The sequence below is a fragment of the Gastrolobium bilobum genome, unplaced genomic scaffold, assembly GCF_033153095.1.
Source record: "Gastrolobium bilobum isolate Gb01-03AN ecotype WA unplaced genomic scaffold, APGP_CSIRO_Gbil_v1 utg14995, whole genome shotgun sequence".
Classification (NCBI taxonomy): Eukaryota; Viridiplantae; Streptophyta; class Magnoliopsida; order Fabales; family Fabaceae; genus Gastrolobium; species Gastrolobium bilobum.
Genome location: NW_026897755.1, coordinates 166,696 through 173,434, shown reverse-complemented (window position 1 = coordinate 173,434; position 6,739 = coordinate 166,696). Strand labels below are relative to the sequence as shown.

The window sequence follows — 6,739 nt, the reverse complement described above, 5'->3', positions numbered from 1 at the left end:
CAAACCTTTGATCTTGAGTTTTATGCTTAAAAATGGAAGCTTGATGCATGTTAAGGCTAAAAGATGATAACTTAACGTTGGGTAATGTCAAACACACCTAGAAATGCATGTTTAAGTGTTTATAATCGGTAAAAACCCAACCTTGGAAGGATATCTTCACGAAATGCAGTTTCTGCATTCTGTCGTGAAATATCCGGATATCTGCCCGTGGAATATCCGAATATTGGATATCCGGATATGATATATCTGGATATGGGGATCTGGATATCCGGATATTCACAGTGGGATATCCGGATATTGCATATCCGGATATGGTCCCGAGGAATATTCGGATATTCTGGGATTTCGTAGAACAGTAGCTGTGCTGTGTGTACAGTAGACTATTTGGGTTTGTGGTCCCTAGATCGATGAAGTTGAACTTCTGTAATTAATGAACTAAGTCAGAATCATGTGATTAAGGGCTTGTGGCTTGTTGGAAGCCTTAAGACGTAAATCGTTAAAGGAGAACATAGTCTTTATGCTTATGCTTTTGAGTTATGTATGTTGATACACTTGCTGGTCCTAAATCAGATTGTGATCTGCTGTGTGTTGGACTTGAGCTGTGAGAACTCTTGGCATCAGATAGTGAGCTAGCAAGGTAAGCTTTCGTGTCCTCGGTTTAGCCATGTTGTGGTTCCACCATGTCCCATGGGGATATGGTATATGCATGTTGTGTTACATGCTTTTGATGTTTTGGAAATGCTGTTGAGCTATTGTATGTTAGTGCCTTGTTGATATGCATGGAGGTGTTCCACCTATACGGTAAGCCTGAGTATGTAGAACATACAAGAGGGTGAGGCTGTGGGTGAGGTGCAAGCGGTGTTCCTTGTACTACATGTAGGGAATAAACGTATTCCTACATTTCTCTGGCCAGTAGATAGTGATTACACACATGCCATAGATATCTGTTGCACTACATAGTTTGGGAACTGATAATGATATAAATGCTTTTAGAACTTATATTGCACATGTAAGTGAGCTTGGGGTGGAAGATCCTTGAGGACCCCTTGTCTTTCTGAGATTTCTGGTTTAGAGATCTCACCCCACGTTTGGGGAATGCTTATTTCAGGGTCAGGTAATGTTGAGACCTCAGGCGGCGGGAGCTGTTATTTATGCTGACTTGTTGGATGCTGGATTTGCATGCTGCTTATATGCTTATAGCTTCAATTCATGTTATGGAGTTTTATGTTAAGACTTGTTGTTTACGCTGTTTATTTGGTGAGCGTGGGGATTGTCCATGACACATAGTATTGTTTTGTCTTGAGTCTTTTGGGAGTTGTAATAAAGTATTAGGATATTGTCCGGATTACGAGATGTAATGCCGTGATTTAGATACACACTTTATTTATATATTGAGGTATTTCAGTAAATGTCTTATTGCAATTTACATACAGGCGATATTTTATGAAATTGTTTAAGTAACCTAGATGGTAATTGATAATGACGTCATAATTGAAAAGAAAAAGAATATTCCGCATTTTTAATTAAGCACCGCTTAATACGATGTAATGTTAATATTCCGGGTATACACTGGGTGTTACAGTGACAATGGAGGAGAAAATGGCAGCAGCCAAGAACCAGAAAACTTCACGTAAGGGCTTAAGATTTCTGACCTAGGATCATGTGCAAGGGTCCTTATATAGTCCACTTAAGTTTTAACCGCACTGTATTAGCACTAATAGCTACACTTAACATTTTAATCCCAAACTTTGGATTCTGAACTTAGCCATTTTTCTAGGATTTATCATATTTTTATTTTATTTTTCGCAGTACTTTGTCAGTACGCGCTTTTACGTAGCCGATATCAGTTCTGACACCAATTCTCATTATTTTGACTTCAAACTTGTTATACTAGTCCTATATATTATTCTAGTAATATATACACACTTTTCATAATTTTTCGGGATACTTCATCAGTACGCATTTATACCGTGGAGCAGAACCGATATCTGAACTTTTCGTCAGAAAAGTGACTTTCAACATTATTAATCACTTACTATAATTATATAAGCCTTCTCATAATTGTTAGGGTCAATTATGGAATTATCTCATTAATATCATAATTAATTAATTAAATTTCTAAATTAACGGTGCGGGTTCTTACAGCTACCTTATTAAACACTCCATTATTTCCCAATCTTGATTCACCAAAGACACATATAACTTTGTATCTTTGAGGTGATGATTCTATAACAACTTCTTTCCCCTTTCTAGACATTGTGACTCTGTTGGAAATGAAGCTTATAAGAGCAGATATATTTTTATTTTATAAATATTCCAATCGGTTCATTGCTTCGCAACTATTCCGATTCGGAGTTGGTCCAGGATTAAGGCTTTAAACCCCTCCCAAAGGTGGTATTGGGGAGATTCGAACACATGCTCTCACCCCCACCTGCTTAGCTCCCATGCGCCAACTGAGAGAGCAGATATTTATAGAGCCATAGGATATAATAAAAATAAACTTAGAAAGACAAAAGGTCAAAAAAGTAAAGGACGACATGAACATAAATATTCATTACCATGAAGATTTTGACAAAATCTTATGCAGATATTTTTCCTAAGTTTGTTTTGCAAGTATATGACTAAATATGTCAGATAACAAAGAATATCCTCACAACAGACAATAAATAAAATCTTATGCCTGAATAAGAATAGTAGGGCTTAGGAGAATTATGTAAAAGCTAAGCCTAATCGCTACTTCCTTAATAGATTATTTTAATCAAGGGGAGCGAATTAATTATGACTATATCTAAAGGATGGAACTCTGAAGGTTTATTATTGTAGTCTTTTTTTCCTTAACCAAGATTTTATCTTACTGGATTTTTCATGGAAATTTTTTTACAAGACAGTCTAAATTAACATATAATAAAATGAGAACATCCAAGAGGGAGTGCTATGAAATATATTTGTGGATGTTTCACCTCCCTACCTTTATACTTTCTCTATTATAAGAAATGTAACCACTTGTATACACAATTACTGTGCATACACATTTTATATGCTAGGTACTGTTCATCAATGATATCACTGTTCATGCATATGATTACTGTTCATACAGTGCAAATAGTGAAATTTTGTCCCAAAAAAAAAAAAATAGTGAAATTTTGTTTCTATAAATAGGATCTTCCTCCATTGTTCTCTAAAATGAAAACTGAATACATTTTCCTTCTCTCTGGAATTCTCTTACTTTCTGTTATCTTTCTTATCAATTTTATAATAACATCATTTTACTAATTTTTATTTAGTTTTGATAAATTAACCTCCATACAACATAAACGACTTCATTACAAACACACATCTTATAGAAATCTAATGCAAACATGTCCAAACTCGTCCATTATTGTTTTATTCAAGCCTAACTCAACTATATAAGCATTTTTTTTGGACGCAAATGGCTTCACAAGGTCACTTAATATATACCATAAGCTCCTAACGGTAACCTTGGCTTTGCAAATGCCACAAGTGGCTTAGCTTTAGTCGTACCTCCTTCACATTCAGAGAGGTCAATGCTAGACTCATTGGGTGGCACACTCCAAGTGAAGCAATGCAACAACCTTGCAAATAGCATAACAGACATTGCAGTTCCAAGCTCGAATCCTGGACAGCTACGCCTTCCAGCACTAAATGTCAACATGTCCAACCTTGGTGCTGTTAAAACCAAATTAGACTCATCACTTTTAAGATGACGTTCTGGTTTGAACTTAAGGGGTTCTTTCCAAATTCTTGGGTTTTGGCCAAGTCCTTGTCTCCTTAACAATACATGGCTACCCTTTGGTATAAAATAATTAGCAACAACTCTGTCATCCATGGAAACATGGGGAGGGTTGAAATCCACAATAGGATGAAGGCGAAAAGCTTCTTTTGCACAAGCCTTCACATAGTTAAGCTTTGGAATATCTGATTCTTGCACTAACCTTCCCTTACCAACCACATTGTCCAATTCTTCAGTGGCCTTTTGAAGTAGCTCAGGTTGATTTATCATTTCAGCATGTCCCCATTCAACTGCATTTGATGGATTATCCACCGATGCAATCATCATTTCCTGCATCAATTTATGATTTATATTTATTGAGAATGAAAAGAAATTTTAAAATTTTAATATGGATGTTATAATAATAGTATTAATTAGAGATAAGACTCATCCTTAAATCAAGCAAATAAGAGTGTGTTTATTCTAAATTTAGTTTAAAGTGAACTATTATCTTAACTATTAAAATTTCAAAGATGGACACTTTCTTACCTATTTTACTTTACTCACTTTATATGTTGTTTAAATTTTCCTATTAATTAGTATCTAGAACAAAATAAGACTATAATTAGAAAATTCATTATATAAACGAACCCTCCCAACCAATAGGGCATTTTCTATACTACTATATCTTCTGAATCAGAATTTCTTTTAGAAACTTAATCAATATAATTTGTATAACTTATAATGGCATAAAAATTTATCTACGGAATGTTGTTTCATGGACAAAAAAAGTAATATCAAATTTTTATTAGTTTAGACAATCAAGTACTATACACAAAGTTTGTAGAAGTTTTTTTTTTAAATATAAATGATATTTTTAATAAAAATATTTAATAAAATAAGTTCAGCAATAATAAAAAAATTAATGAATTATTATTATTAAGCCACTAGGTGTGCATTAGCGGCAAGGGACTTGAATATTTTATATGGGATTATAAGTTCAAACATTATGGTATCAATATCATATAAAAAAATGAATTATTGTTACATTAAAATTAACTTAATAAGAAAAAAATAGTTACATGTCCTTATTAGATAAAGCATCTCATTTAAAAAACTTTGTCGTATATGCAAAACATAAATCTTCTGTGTTGGATGTTAATAAAATAAGAAAATATTGCTTTAAAGTCCATAAATGATAGTATGCTTAATTAGGTTTTTTTTTTTTTTTTTACGGTAAATACAGATAAGTTATCTCTATTAAACCCAAAGCGATATTATTTTAGGGTGGAAATCAAGGTATTTTTATAATTATAATTTATTCCAAGGTGATAATAGTCTTTATCATTATAATTTTTTAATTTTTTAACCTAAAACGACATCGTTTTGAGAGTGAATATAGATTTTTTTAATCTTTTAATCTAAAATGACATCGTTTTGAGAGTGAATGTAGATAAGTTATCTCTATTCACTATAGAAATATTAAAGTCATTTAATTAAGAGATTAATGTTTCTCATATTTTAGGAGATAAAATTATCTTCTACATACACGTAAAAATGTACGAGATGCATGTGGGACTATGTGAAGAGAAGAGAGAGAAAAAGAATTAATATATGGACCTCTCACACTTTTATATGTATATAGAAAGATAAAAGTATTTCCTTGCAAACAATAATCCCTTTAATTAATTACTATTCAATTTTAGTAAATTAAAATTAGAGGAATATGAATGGTACCGTAATTTGAGATTTGATTCCTCCTCAGTCAATAGTGCATTGTTATCAGCATCTTTTAGTGAGATGAGAACATCAAGCAAGTCTTCTTCATCTTTCTTTTCCCCATTCTTCCATTGCTGAATTCTTTCCTTAATGATAGGATCATGATATTTCTTTAGGATCGTAACAGCATTCTTCATGTTTTTCTCATGACCATCCAAGTCAAGTCCTCTCAAACATGGCACGTAATCAGAAACAGAAAAAGCATAGAGGTATTTTAACACAATAAAAATAGCTTGAACATGCTCCGTTTCCTCAAAACCTGGTCCTCCATCTTCCCTACCTTTTCCAAAGTACCTTTTATTGAAAACCAACCTCCTCATCACGTTCCCAGTATAACTCTGTGCAGCAACCCTCACATTCACAAGGCCACCATTATTTTTGCATTGGTTGTAAACATAACGAACAAGGTTATCAGCTTCTTCCACCCTTTTGTCATGAAGCCATTGATGTCTTAGAGGTGAAAGCAAGTCATTGCTAAGCATTTTCTTCATTTTCTTCCATTGTTCTCCAAAGGGTACGAGAATTGTGGTCAAATATCCACTTGAGACATGCTCACTGGACCAGTTCAAAGGTCTTGAAGCAAAAACAGCATCATGTTTGATCAAGAACTCACGTGCAATTTCAGGGCTTGTCACAGGGATTACATGAACATTACCTAGACGGATGCATGCTATTTCAGTGTCTAGATCATTCATCAGCTTTTGTATCCATCTGAATGTAGGCTTGTTTGCAAGCATTTCAGGAAGATTACCAACTATAGGCCATGGTGTAGGACCTGGAGGGAGTTTAGTGTTTTTCGGTTTATCAGTGTAGTAATGTTTTAGGACTTTGAGGACGAGTATAAAGCAGAGTAGTATGGAAATGAGATCCCAAAACCCTAGTGATAGAGGGTGAGAGTGTTGAGAGCCAAATGTAGGTTCCATGATTTGGAGTTGGGTTAAAGAAAAGAGTGTAAGGAAGGTGTTTAGTGCATTCTATTTTATGATGGAGGGTTATCGTACTATTTGAACATGCTTCTGAAATAAACAATCTCAATAAATTGCATGGTTGGTATTATAGGGTAAATAAATCTTCTATTTTACTATGATGTTTTAGGAATTTGATGAATGGCATAAAGCCAATTAGAAAAAGCATGAGTATGAGATACCAAAATCCTGCTGATACTAAGTGAGAGATTAAAGAGTCAAGAGAATATGCCATAAGTTGGAAATGGGGTTAAAGAGCGTAAGA

General features: G+C 33.8%; 1 pseudogene; it reads right to left on the bottom strand.

Moving 5' to 3' along the window:
* Positions 1 to 3,448: 3,448 nt before the first annotated feature.
* On the bottom strand, positions 3,449 to 6,432 carry LOC133309933 (isoleucine N-monooxygenase 2-like; annotated as a pseudogene).
* Positions 6,433 to 6,739: the final 307 nt, after the last annotated feature.